Source organism: Mastigoproctus giganteus, chromosome 6 (genome assembly GCF_048544385.1).
Source record: "Mastigoproctus giganteus isolate SK-2022 chromosome 6, ASM4854438v1, whole genome shotgun sequence".
Classification (NCBI taxonomy): Eukaryota; Metazoa; Arthropoda; class Arachnida; order Uropygi; family Thelyphonidae; genus Mastigoproctus; species Mastigoproctus giganteus.
The window spans coordinates 150,703,556-150,718,051 of record NC_143580.1 but is presented as its reverse complement, the minus strand read 5'-3'; the positions used below and the strand labels follow the sequence as shown (position 1 = coordinate 150,718,051).

The window sequence follows — 14,496 nt, the reverse complement described above, 5'->3', positions numbered from 1 at the left end:
GTAACCCCAGATCAACTTATCAACTCTGTGGTACTATGCTGACAGTGGTAGAGAATGAAAAGGACCTGGGGGTAATTGTGCAGGCAGATATGAAGTTCTCTGAGCAGTGCAGACGAGCTGCAAGAGTAGCTCATGGTGTCTTGTCAATGATATACAGGAATTTTTCTAGCAGGGACAGGGATGTGATCATTCCCTTGTATAAGGCATTGGTCAGGCCACACCTTGAGTACTGTATACAGGTTTGGAGGCCTCATTTCAAGAAGGATGTAGAGCTGCTGGAACGAGTACAGAGAAGGGCAACAAGATTAGTGAAAGGAACAAAGGGTTGCTCTTACGAAGAAAGGCTTAAGTTTTGCAAATTACAGAGCCTGGAGACTAGGTACCGGCGAGGTGATCTGATAGAGGTGTATAAGGCTTTGAATGGCTTGAGCATGCTCAATGCCGATGGGATTCTTCCTCTTGCTCAGAATAATCACCTGAGAGGGCATAAATTCAAATTGAGGAAGGACGGATGTCGGATAGATGTGCGGAAATTTGCCTTTAGCCAGCAGCTAAAGGCAAATTTCCGCACATCTATCCGACGAAGTCTATTCCACAAACCAGTTGGTTTGTGGAATAGACTTCCATCGCTTGTTGTTGAAGTTGATAGCCTAAACAAATTTAAGGCTCAGCTGGACAGGTATTTCGAACGAACGGAGGGGTGAAATGGGAGTAGTGGTTTTTTTTTTTTTTTTTTTGACTGATGCTGAATAAGCTTGCTTTCTTGCATCATATGCATCTACTAATGCTAATGCTATGTGGGATGGGTGGTCGGATAGTTTTTACCAGGTAACACTAAATTGTAGAATGGTAATCCTTCCAGCTCTCTTAATTCGTGCAGCAGCACTAATTGCCTGAAGACCAGAAATGCGAACAGGGCATACCAAGTTAATTCTCTCCTAATCCGTTTGCTATATGAAAATTTTCTCGCTTAACGGAAACTATTTTAAATGTAACTTAACTTCCAAGGGGAATTCAAAATAATTAAACATAGGTCTGACTGAGTAATTTAGATTTATAAAAATGGTTATACAGTTTTATATAGAAAATATCTTAACAATAGACAGTGAAAAATGTAAATTAAGTTAAATAATTTTAAGCTTATTTGAATAGTAGTAAACATGTGAAAAAAATTTGCAGAATATTACAAATTTCAAAGTGCACTGCATCCAAATGTCACACATCACTGTTAATAAAGGTGCCGGTACACCGTACTGTTGCGTACCGTCACAAAAAAAGCACTGGTAATAGTAAAAGTTTAGAATTGTATTATATTTTAATAGTAGAATTATATTAAATATTCACACTATTCTTTGTTCTTTTGCTGAATTTATGAACCTATTGTGTAATGTCCTTCTGATATAATGACAGGGGGTTGCTATAAAGAACTTAAAGTGTATTATTAAAAAAAAAAAAGCCCCTTATTTTTATTTATTTATTGTTTTAACATTTATTCGGTATCTAATCATGAATGTTATGTTTTTTATTTTATTGTTTGTTGTTGTTTATGATATCATATTCCATCTGTAGTGAATCTTTTCTATATGATGACGTGTTGTGATGCTTGTCTTGGTCTGCATAGGTTCTTCCTTTAGTTATCCTTTCAGCATATCCTTTTTTTGTCCAGGTAAGCATATTAGTTCTTTTATTTATATGAAGTTTTTGAATTTGGATTATTTTGTTTAACTGTTAGTTTTAGGAAAGCATATCTCTCATTATTCATTTTATTTTGTTCCTCAAAATAAAAAGCACTGCACACCACAAACAATGAATATCGGGTTGAGTTGTTTCACAGATTCAACTGTATAAATAGGAGTTACGTTTCAGGTTTCCTGATCAGGAGTAAGAAGAAAAATGTGAGTATGCTAGTATTATACACAAAAACGTTAATCATGTAGTGTGTACATGTCCTTGAAACCATACAATAATTTATATTTTTTATTATGTCCCTTACTGCCATTAAGGAATTCCATGATATCTGGTGATATGAACAGCACATTAATCATGCAATCTAATTTCACTTCTAATGTTACAGATATTGCTCTTATTTTTTGCAACCAGTTTTGTAATGATCTTTAAAAGTAGGACATGAATGCAATACCATGCACATAAATGCATGCGTGCGTGCTTGCATCCCCCCCCCCCAAATGGAAGTAAAGGCACTGTGCTATGTGTTGAGCAAGGGTTTTATTACTGTAAATAAGTGACTTATTACGAAAATGAATGGGGAAGAAAACATGATTCTTCTACCTAATTAAAAATTTTAATTAAAAAAAAAAAAAAGGAGAAACCAAAACTGAAATTTCATCAATTATGTAAAGGGCTTAGGAATCTTCTCTGCATTGCACTTCTTGCAAATGCAGAGAAGATTGCTGAAAACTGACTTAAACAAGTCTCAAAATTGTAAAATTTTAACTCTGACAGAAGAAGGAGAAATAACTTAAAAATGTAATGGAGGCCAGAAAAAAGCTGATCTGGCAAAATAATATAGAATTTCACATAGCTAAGTTAACTAGCTAGTCACAAGTCAAAGCCTACCAAGTGAGCATGTGGATAAATTCTGAAAGCAAAAGTGTATGATCTCAGATTAGTCTTAGGACACGAGAAATTTGAACCAAGAACTTGCTGGTTACAGTGATTCAAAGATTGATGCAACATATACCGTAAGCTATGACTTATGAATCAGGTGGAACTGGTGTGGCCACTTCTAATTGAGTGGATTTCAGATTGTGATTGCATCATAAGTGGCAATCCTTTGCTGGACATTAGAGCCAATGAAACAGGACTATTTTATCAGATATTGCCATCCAAGACTTTGTTTCCAAGGCAACAGGCAGGGCTGGATTCAGACATAATGAAGATCTAAGCCAAAGATGTGACGAGCCCCTACAATATGAAATTATAGATTTTTATCCTCACAGAAGGAAATGACAAGGTTCCAAGCCATGGCTTAATTGGCTTATGCCTAAATCTGGCACTGATCTGAGATGTTGAAGGAAGGGGGGGGGGAATACAAGCAAAAAGTGTATCATGAATTTTTTGTTTCCATTAATGTGGATGGCAGTGATAGCAACTCATCATAGAAAAATCTGCAAACTTTATCGTTTTAAGGAAATAGATTTGACTATATTTCCCCTTACATATTGCATTAATAAACATAAACATATGGATTTCCTTTCACCTTGAGTTATTCTGTTTTTTTTTTTTATTCTGCACAATATGTAAATTGACCTGTGAACACACCCTTATGCAGATAAAATTCACACATGGATATATGCAGCCAAGCTCTGGCATGGGCAGGTCATGAACAAGCTCTATTAGATAAATCCTATAATTAAACTATGGCAGTCGAGTCTGCACAGGAACCACCAAGAGCAAGTTGTTCTAGCTCACCTCCACATAGGACGTAGTCATCTTACTCATTCATTCATGCTGAGGGTGGAGGTGGTGTCATGCTATCCTCTGTGTGAACATGTGACACCTTTTTTAACCATAAGACATATTTTATCTGAGTGCCCACTTTACAAGCATGAACGTCGTTTATATTTTACTGCTTTTAGCCATCTGACTGAGCCTTATACACTCAGTCAGATTTTATCCAACAATGTCAATTTGTCAGCTGTTTTTACTTATTTAATATGTTTAAAATATTTTTACACATATTAAAAATTTATTGTTTTATTAATTTTTTCTACATATCACTGAAATATCAATCTTCTCTTTTTTATGACCTGGTTTTGGTGCATTATAGCCTTAGTCGCTGATGCACCAATAAAACCCTAAACAACAATAACAGAAGCCAAGCTCTGGTGCCATTAAATAATAATAATTTTAATTTAATGTTAATTCTCAGGAACACTATTTTGAAAATACAGCCACTAGACCAGGGGTTCTCAATGGAGACGAAAAAATCATGGGTATTACAATGGTTTGTGGCCCTCCAAAGTTCAACCATACATCTTATTCGTTAATATTTAATTTCTCTCATTGGGTTTTCCTTTTCCTCTGAGACAACTTATTTTTAACATATAGGTACTGTATATTACAGGGTGTTTCAAAAGTGATGGTCAATAATTTAAAGGTGAACTGTACAGACTACAATATGCAAAAAAAGCCTAGTAAACATGGGTCCTTAAGTGAATCATTTTCGAGATATTGCACATTTCTAGTTGGGATCCCCCACTGACTTGTTTGTTTATGCTCATTCGCTCCCTTTCCCCTCTCTCAATGCTCTGAGACGTAGCAGCAGGCATACTAGTACTTGTCAAAGGCTAGTCAACATGGAAAGAGGTTACAGCAATGAAGAGTACTTAAATCCTTTGGATTTTTATATCTGGGGTCATATAAAAAGCTTGGTGTACACTTCTGACATTAACACAGCTGAGGAATTGCATTGCCGGGTTGGAGCCTTTCAACAAATCAGAAATGACCCAGGGATGCCTGAAAGGATTTGCAACTTAATGCAGAGAAGACTACAAAGCTGCGTACAATGCAAGGACAGCATTTTGAACACCTTTTATAACATCCTGTAACATGCAACATCTGTAAAATCCTGTGGTGTTGAAACCAAAAATTAAAAATGTATTATCTTATGTTTAATAAAACCACCCTTAGCAAAGGATTCACAGCTTTTTGTTAAACTAGTGCCCCCATAATCAGTGGCAGATCTTAACAGAAAAAGTGTATTATCTCGAAAATGGAACTTTTTTGCTTATTTTAGTTTGTACTTTTCTCCTTTAAATTATTGACCATCATTTTTGAAACACCCTGCATATTAGGAGTGAATGAGAAATTTTGATAAAAGGAAGATAGCGGGCGTGATTTAATTCAACCACCTTTGCTTTTCATAGGCATTAAATGCCTAAGTGCTTTCAGAGGTAATGTCTCCGCAATCCTTGGCGTTTGTGCTTTTCCAACAGCTGTAACCTTGGCGGTGGCGTGGTAGCATTGTTTATTTATTTATTCTTTTTTTCCTGTGGTCAATATATGAGGGATGATGAAATGCTTGTCTATTGTTTATACTTTCTAAGCGACAGTTAGTATTGATTTATTGTTTCCTTGTGGAAGTTGTACACTTGATACTGTTGCACATGGAAGGCTACTGTACAAATTGGAGTAGTATGGCATTAAGGGTAAGTTACTACAATGGATATAAGGATGGTTGAGTGGGAGAAGACAGAGAATGATAATCAATGGATACTGCTCTTTGTGGACTAATGTTATTAGTGGAGTCCCCCCCATGGTTCGGAGTCTAGAAAAATTGAGCAGGTGGGCTGAGAAGTGGCAAATGAAGTTTAGCAGTGACAAATGTAATACTGCATATGGGTAGCAGTAACCCCAGAGCAATGTACCAACTGGGTTGATCTACACTCAGGATAGTGGAGAATGAAAAGGACCCGGGGATAATTGTGCAGTCAGATGTGAAGTTTTCTGAGCAGTTCAGACAAGCTACAAGAGTAGCTCAGGGTGTCTTGTCAATGATATACAGAAATTTTGCTAGCAGGGATAAGGAGGTGATTGTTTCCTTGTATAAGGTAATGGTCAGACCACACCTTGGGTACTGCATACAGGTCTGGAGGCGTCATTTTAGGAATGATGTAGAGCTGCTGGGACGAGTACAGAGAAGGGCAATGAGATTGGTGAGTGGAACAAAGGGTTGCTTACCGTGAAAGGCTTAAGTCCTGCAAATTGCAGCATCTGGAGACTAGGTTTGAGGTGATCTAATTGAGGTGTATAAGGCCTTGAAAGGTTTGAGCAAGCTCAATGCTGATGGAATTCTTCATCTTGCTCAGATTACTCACATGAGGAGACAAATTAAAATTGAGGAAAGACAATTGTAGAATAGATATGCAGAAATTTGCCTTTAGCCAGGGGGTGGTTGATAGTTGGAACACACTTCCATCTGTCATAGAAGAGGTTGAGAACTTAAATAAGTTTAAGGCAGAAACTAAACAAACATTTGCAGTGGATGGATGGGTGAAATCAGAATTTTTTTTTTTTTTTTTTTTTTTATGGCTGATGCTATATAAGCTGCTTGCTTTCTTACATCATATGCCTATGCTAATGCTAAAGTTGTTTATTTTTGATCATCAGTTCTTTTGTGAGTGACATGGGCTATGAGAGTTAAACAAAAATAGTTTATATTTTATTATTTAATTCTCTGTCGTTATTCAGCCCATCATCAATCATGTCAAGTGCTGAAAAGAAAAAATATCGACAGTATCTGGATGAATATCTAGCTTATGGATTTATTGAAAGCCCATTCGACTAAAGACAGCCAATGTGTCTTATGTGTAATAGATTTTTTCAAATGTGGCAATGAAGACTCAAGACTCTTAGATCACTTAAAAAGGAAACATCCTGTTAGAGTTGGTAAACATATCGAATATTTTAAAAATTTAAAACAGAATTTTGAGCAATGTAACACTGTTATTTCCTTATTTAAGAACACACAAACAAATGGTGATGGAATGATTGCTTCTTATAAAATTGCATCAATCATTTCAAAAACTGGTAGTGCTCATACAGTTATAACTCGCATTAGAAATTGCAATTTCAACAGTGATGCATCAAAATCCTTCCAGTATTTTCAAAGCATTGCCACAGCAACGATTCAGTTCGAAGATGAATCGATGAGAAGTCAGTTAACATTGAAGAACAGCTAATTGACAAACTAAAAATGAGAAAATTTTCTAATCAGATTGGTGAATCCACAGTTACTGACAATAAGTCCTTCTAAAGGTGGTATACATTCATTATTTCGAGGATGATTGTAAATTGCAAGAAGAGATGTTGTTTGTAAAATCTATAGAAACTGACTGTACTGGAGCATCCATTGCTGTACTGAAGCATCCACTAGAGCTGCTGTAAAAACATGGTTTGATGAAAAACAAATACCATCGGAAAATTTGGTATCTGTGCCACTGATGGTGCTACCTCCATGGTTGGAAGACATAAAGGTTTTATAGCCCACCTAAAGGAAGTATGTCTTGAAATTCTTGCACTACACTGCACTGCATTGTGCACCGACATCATCTGGTTGCAAAACATATTAGTCCAGTTCTTTATCAATCTCTCAGTATAGTTATTAAAACCATCAATAAAATAGTCACATAGCAAATATTATATGCTATGTGACCATTTCAGAAAATTTTGTGTCAATAATGATGAACTATATGCAAGGTTTCTTTTACATACAGAAGTCAGATAGCTTTCTAAAGGAAACTGTCTAACAAGATTTGTAAACCTTTTTGATATGATAATTAGTTGTTTAGAAAGCGAAGGCGGGGGGGACTGATTTAGCAAAGGAGATCAGCAAACACAAAAACAACATATATTATATCGCTTGGATTTTTCGAAAACCAAATGAAGTATCACTTCAAATTCAAGGGAAATTAATTGTAGTGGTAGACTGCAAACGCGTATTAAAAGCCTTCACTGAAAAACTGGAAATATTTGAAAGCAATTTAATAAGAAAACAATTTTGTGGTATGCAAGAGTTTGCTGAAATCAATAAATCTCTCACCAAGAATGATCTTAAGAATTATTCAGATCATTTGTGTACTTTAAAAGGTGAAATGAAAAATAGATTTTCAGATTTATTTTCTTTTGAACTGAAGCCTTGGATGTTAGATCCAATTGGATGCAGTGCCGGGTCTGCTAGTGAAGAAATTCAAGGGCTCATTGAATAAATGTAAATTCTAAAAAGGTGGAATGGCTGAGTTGTGGGGATCAAAAACAAGTAAACTTCTTTATTCAACAATGTGGTCTGAAATGGTCAAAGTGCTTCTTTGTTTTCCAATGTCTTATATGATTGAAAGTGGTTTTAGTTCAGTAAATAAAATATTAACAAAGGAAAGAAACAGAATCGATATATATTCAAGAGGAGACATTAGAATTAAATTTACTAACATCATACCGAACATTGAACTTTTAGCTAAGAAGCATCAGGCTCAGGGATCCCATTGAATAAAAAGAGTAAGTATAAAGTATTTTTGGTGAAGGTAAAGAAAGCCAACACGAGAATGACGAGAACACGAGAATGACGAGAAACATTGGATAACTTACACAGAAAATTAGTTTCCTGATACGGTACTCTAGCACTGCTCGCTCGGTAAATAGACAGTAGATCTGGAACAGAAGTCGAGAACGATATATTGATTGACAGGTAGGCATGGCAAATGATGTGCTGATTGGTGCATGAACACAACACATGCGATAACATTGGTTTAGTTTCGTTTAGTAGCACTCAGAAGCACTAATGGTAACTTGCGCTAATCGCACATGCCCTAATGAACGCTTTCCATAATAGTGAAAGAAGGTCAGGTTACCTCCACTTGAATCCCACGGGAGCTTGAAACTCTCCCAAAGTGGAGGGGGTAACCTAACCTTTTTTCTTTAGAATCACAGTCATATTTTGCCCTGCCACATTTCCAACACCAGATTCCGGTGTTGGGAAACTAATTTTCTGTGCAAGTTATCCGACGTTCCTTGTACTCCTCGTGTTGGCTTTCTGTACCATAGCCATATTTTCTTGTTTAAAATTTCATGGGTGGGGGATTAGGAAAAAAAATTGTCTAAAAAAGTCCTTTAGGGGGCGATAATTAAAAAAAGATTGAGAAACACTGCACTAGACCAAGGCATCATTAAAATCACTAATTTTAAGTTATCCTACTGAAGATTGCTAATAGAGAATTTACTGCTAAGTCTAAATTTGGACAAAGGCTTATAATTGAAAATTGATGTAAGATGTTGAGTGGGGAATGCATTAGAATTTTCAAATTGCCGTATTTCCCCACGTATAAGACGCTCCCATGTATAAGATGCACCTTAATTTTGGGGCCTGAAATTTGAAAAAAAATGTATTACATAAAGTTATTGAACTCAAGTTTTATTCATCATAAAATTCATACAACTCATCAGTGTCAAAACGCCAATCCATTAGGTTGTCCTCATCTGTGTCTGATGACGAATCACTGTCTTTATATATTGCCTCGTCCTCAGTTCCATCTATTGGTCCACTGGATATTGATAGTTCAACAGTTGAGGATCCTGCTCAGGTGGCTAACAATCTAAACGAGTATTTTGCATCTACATTCACGCATGAGGAGTTATTCAGGAAGGAGAATGATGTAGGTAAAGTAAACATTGGCAGTGAGCTGGATGATTTTGTAATAACTGAGAGGAAAGTGGAGGAGAGATTGTTGAGGATAAACATAAAAAAGGCACCTGGGGTGGATGGGATCTATCCAGTTATATTAAAGGAGGCAGCAAAGGAAGTATGCAAACCCCTAGCCATAATTATGAGAGCTTCTTTGGACTCAGGGGAGGTACCCATAGACTGGAGATGTGCAAATGTAACCCCAATTCACAAAGGAGGATCAAAGGCTGACACAAGTAATTATAGACCTGTTAGTTTAACTTCTGTTCCAGGTAAATTAATGGAGGCACTGGTTAAAGAAGCACTGCAGGATCATCTAGATAAGAATTCAGTTATAGCTCAGACACAGCATGGTTTTGTTAAGGGCAGGTCTTGCCTGACCAATTTGATTGGATACTATGATGTAGTCACAAAAGAACTGGATGCAGGGAATAACTTTGATATTATATATTTGGATCTTAGAAAGGCTTTTGATACTGTTGCACATGGAAGACTGCTGCACAAATTGGAGCAGTGTGGCATTGGAGGCAAATTGCTGCTATGGATAAGGGGATGGTTCAGTGGCAGAAGACAGAGAGTGGTAATCAATGGACACTGCTCAACGTGGACTAATGTTATTAGTGGAGTTCCTCAAGGTTCAGTGTTGGGTCCATTGTTGTTTTCGGTGTTTATGAATGATATTGATGATGGGATATCAAGTTTAATGTCTAAGTTTGCAGATGATACAAAGGTTGGCAGGGTCGTTAAGGACACTACTGACGCTATGCTGCTGCAACAGGATCTGGAAAGGTTGAACAGATGGGCTGAGAGGTGGCAAATGAAGTTTAACATTGACAAATGTAAAGTACTACATATGGGTAACAGTAACCCCAGAGCAATGTATCAACTCTGCGGTACTACACTGACAGTGGTGGAGAATGAAAAGGACCTGGGGGTAATTGTGCAGGCAGATATGAAGTTCTCTGAGCAGTGCAGACGAGCTGCAAGAGTAGCTCATGGTGTCTTGTCAATGATATACAGGAATTTTTCTAGCAGGGATAAGGAGGTGATTATTCCCTTGTATAAGGCAATGGTTAGGCCACATCTTGAGTACTGTATACAGGTCTGGAGGCCTCATTTCAAGAAGGATGTAGAGCTGCTGGAACGGGTACAGAGAAGGGCAACAAGATTAGTAAATGGAACAAAGGGTTGCTCTTACGAAGAAAGGCTTAAGTTTTGCAAATTACAGAGTCTGGAGACTAGGCACCGGCGAGGTGATCTGATAGAGGTGTATAAGGCTTTGAATGGTTTGAGCATGCTCAATGCCAATGGGATTCTTCATCTTTCTCAGAATAATCACCTCAGAGGGCATAAATTCAAATTGAGGAAGGACGGATGTCGGATAGATGTGCGGAAATTTGCCTTTGGCCAGCGGGTGGTTGGTTGGTGGAACCGACTTCCATCACTTGTTGTTGAAGTTGATAGCCTAAACAAATTTAAAGCTCAACTGGACAGGTATTTCGAACGAACGGAGGGGTGAAATGGGAGAGGGTTTTTTTTTTTTTTTTTTTTGGCTGATGCTGAATAAGCTTGCTTTCTTGCATCATATGCCTCTACTAATGCTAATGCTAATGCTATAGCATTTGAAATGCCACACTTCTTAAATGACTTGACAACGATCTCAATCTTGATATTATCCCAGGATCTTTTCACCCAGGTACAAACTTTTCCTATAGTTGGTTTCTTCACTCTTCCTGCTGGTGTCAAATTGTCCCCAGAAGATTTCATCCATTGGTTCCATTCGTCTCTCATGGCAGCTTTGAAGGGTTTGTTAATGCTGACATCAAGTGGTTGGAGCTGGGATGTCAAGCCTCCAGGTATGACGGCAAGTTTTGTTTTTTGCTCTGCAGCAATCTTCTTTGTATTTTTTGTTATGTGTGCCCTGAACTGATCAAGCACCAATAGGGCAGGTTTGCATAAGAGCCCACCTGGTCTCCTGCTTAAATCTTTTTCAAACCAGATCTTCATCCAATCCTGATCCATCCAACCCTTGTCATGAATGTGGACAATCACTCCTCGAGGAATGTCTTCTTTTGGCATTGTTTTGTGTTTGAAAATCAGCATAGGAGGCAGCTTGGTTCCGTCGGCACAACAAGCTAGAACAACTGTATAATGGCTCTTTTCATGGCCACTTGTCTTCACAGTTAGTTTTCACCCCCTTCTTATCAACAGTTCTGTTACTTTTGACATCAAATGAAGGGGGACTTTGTCCATATTTGCAATCTGTCCCAACTCAAACTGATGTGTCTTCTGACATTGAATGACAAAACAATGAAATTCAAGGACCTTCTGCTCATAGCTTTCAGGCATCTTTTGGGCAAGTCATGCTTAGTCTATTCCGTTTCATGAACCTGAAGCACCAATTGTGTCCTCCTTTGAAATCAGTAACTTCTTTTTCATCAGCAATTCTTCTTGCCTCATGCCGAACCATCTTTGTGGACACAGGAATTCCAATTGCCCTTTGCTCTTCAATCCATATCTTCAATTCCCTCTCTAAATCAGGCCATTTTGTTGACTCTCGTGGCCTTCTTCTGCTGTGGCGTTTTCAGTAGGGTTTCTTTTTCCCGTAGCCAGTCTCGGATTGTTTTCTCAGTTGGAGGAGGACCAAACTTACGTTCAGCAGCACGATTTCCATTCACTTTTGCAAACTGGATCACTTTTAACTTGAATTCAGCACTGTACGAAAATCTTTTCTGAGCCATGTTCTGGGCAGAACATGGCAAAACGTAACCTAATATACCAGTAACAAGTCCGAAACGATGAGCGCAAAGACAACAAGCGCGAAAAAGCGGGAAATGCAAGTAAAAAAATTTACAACCACTGTATAAGACGCTCCCAGTTTTTAGACCTCAAATTTTTCAAAAAAAGGTGCGTCTTATACATGGGGAAATACGGTATATATGTATGTATGGCAAAACTGTTCCAGAAGACAGGTTTTGTGGTGATCGGAAATGAAGAAGAAACTTTTGGTGATGCAGAAATAGAAGCATTGTGGGATGAAGTTATCTTAAACAACATCACTGTTCATGTATTTTTAAGGATTTTTGAACTGCATATGATGACTTGCTTGTAAGCTCCATATTAACATATGCTGAATCTTTGTGGAAGTTCTAGAATGAAACAATTGTCCTGCAGATGATAATGAAGATGAATTAAAACAAGTCATAGAAAATGGCAGTTTGGCTTCAGAAGCTGTCTTATGTTGAGATACACTTAATAGTTTGAAGCTGCAAGGCATATATGTTGAAAATACTAGAATGTAAGGTATTTTCAACATATAATGTAAATGATATTGAAAAGTTCAGTGTAAAGAAAAAAATAAATTAATTTAGATGAATGGTTAATTAAAAAAAATAGCTGTTTGAACTCAAAAGAAGAAAAACTGGAACATTTCCAGGACTCATCTTGGCAATCATTGGCAGTCTTTCTCAGGTCAGAAAGACTGCCAATGATTGCACTGCTATCATCTCTCGGAAACAATGAGTTTTGCATCCAGCCAACTAACTGAAGAACATGCTATTACAAATACAATATACTGAAACTTCATGGTCTTAGTTGCTTTGGTGCTTAACACACACACACACACACACACACACACACACACACACACACACACACACACACACACACACACACACACACACACACACACACACACACACACACACACAGGCGCCTCCGTAGCCAGGTGGGAAGGAGCAGTAGTGCGTAGCACACGCTTCTTGATTAGACCGGGGTTCGAGCCAGTCACCACCAAATACGGAGGATGCGGAAAGGTCAGGGAATGACCACCACATATCTCGGAGCAATATGGCCTTAGTTGCTAATGCCCCTAAAAACCAAATAACACACACACACACACATATACACACAACCTTTTAAGTATTATGTTATTTGATTAAATTTTTTTAAAGAATGGTACTCATTCTCCTCAGTAATGCTAAGAAAATGGCTTTGCGAAGCTTGGTAAAGGTAAAGAAAGCCTGCACGAGAACGACGAGAAACTTATCGGATAACTTACACGGAAAATTAGTTTCCCGACACCGGACTCTAGCGCTGCTCGCTCGGTAAACAGACAGTAGTTATTATCAGTCTGGTGCAGAAATCGAGAAGGATATATTGATTGATAGGTAGGCATGGCAAACGATGAAATGATTGGTTGTGGGTGTGACAGACGACAAGCTACTGTGTAGTCATTGGTTAGTATTATGATGTGTATTTACCAGTAAAGAACAGTGCATAATAGTTTTGTAATGAATGGTGAAAAGGTAATAGTAGTGATGAATCTTTTAAGGTGCTGATTGACGTTATGATACTTGTGTATCTGCACGAGTGTCTTTAAAACTAAAAGTACAGTAATGAAAAATTAATATTTTGTTAATAAACAATTTATGTGCTAGTCCACCAATGATTCTAAAGAAAAAAAAGTTTAGGTTACCCCCTCCACTTCGGGAGGGGTTCAAGCTCCCATGGGATTCAAGTCGAGGTAACCTGACCTTTTTTCACCATTACGAAATACTGTAATGGTGAAAAAAGGTTAGGGCATGTGCGATTAGGACAAGTTACCATTAGTGCTGCTGAAGTGATACTAAACCAATGTTATCGTGTATTGTGTTCACTCACCAATCAGCACATTGTTTGCCATTTGTGTTGTTGTTATTTGGTTTTTAGGAGCATTAGCAACTAAGGCCATATTGCTCCGGGAATATGCGGTGATCATTCCCTGATCTTTCCGCATCCCCGTATTTGGTGGTGACGGGATCGAACCCCGGTCTAATCAAGAAGCGTGCGTTACACACTGCTGCTTCTTCCCACCTGGCTACGGAGGCGCCTTTGTTTGCCATGCCTACCTGTCAATCAATATATTGTTCTCGACTTTGCTCCAGACTGATAACACCTACTGTCTGTTTACCGAGTGAGCAGCGCTAGAGTGCCATATCGGGGAAACTAATTTTCTGCATAAGTTATCCGACATTTCGCGTCGTTCTCGTGCAGGCTTTCTTTACCTTCACCCCTTATTTTTATTCTTTGTTAACCAAATACTTTAGAATACTATTTGGTAAGAAAAACAAAACAATCAATTGGTTTTGATGAATCTCAAGTTAGGCCATAGCAAAATAGTAGTTTTGCTATGGCCTTCTTATGTAACAAATGTATACCATTTTCTGTTTGCAACTTTTGAGTCAGCACATGACTATTATGTCTACTACTTAAAAATGTGTGTGGCGCCTCCGTAGCCAGGTGGGAAGGAGCAGCAG

At 37.8% G+C, this 14,496-nt stretch overlaps 1 protein-coding gene across 1 annotated transcript in view; it reads left to right on the top strand.

Moving 5' to 3' along the window:
* The window catches only part of Ccdc85 (coiled-coil domain-containing protein 85), a 308,764-nt gene that overhangs the window by 20,481 nt on the left and 273,787 nt on the right, over positions 1-14,496 (top strand). Inside the window, exon 2 of the mRNA XM_090376314.1 lies at positions 1,570-1,666. The gene's annotated coding sequence lies outside the window, so the exon portion shown is untranslated. The remainder of the gene's footprint in view (positions 1-1,569; positions 1,667-14,496) is intronic.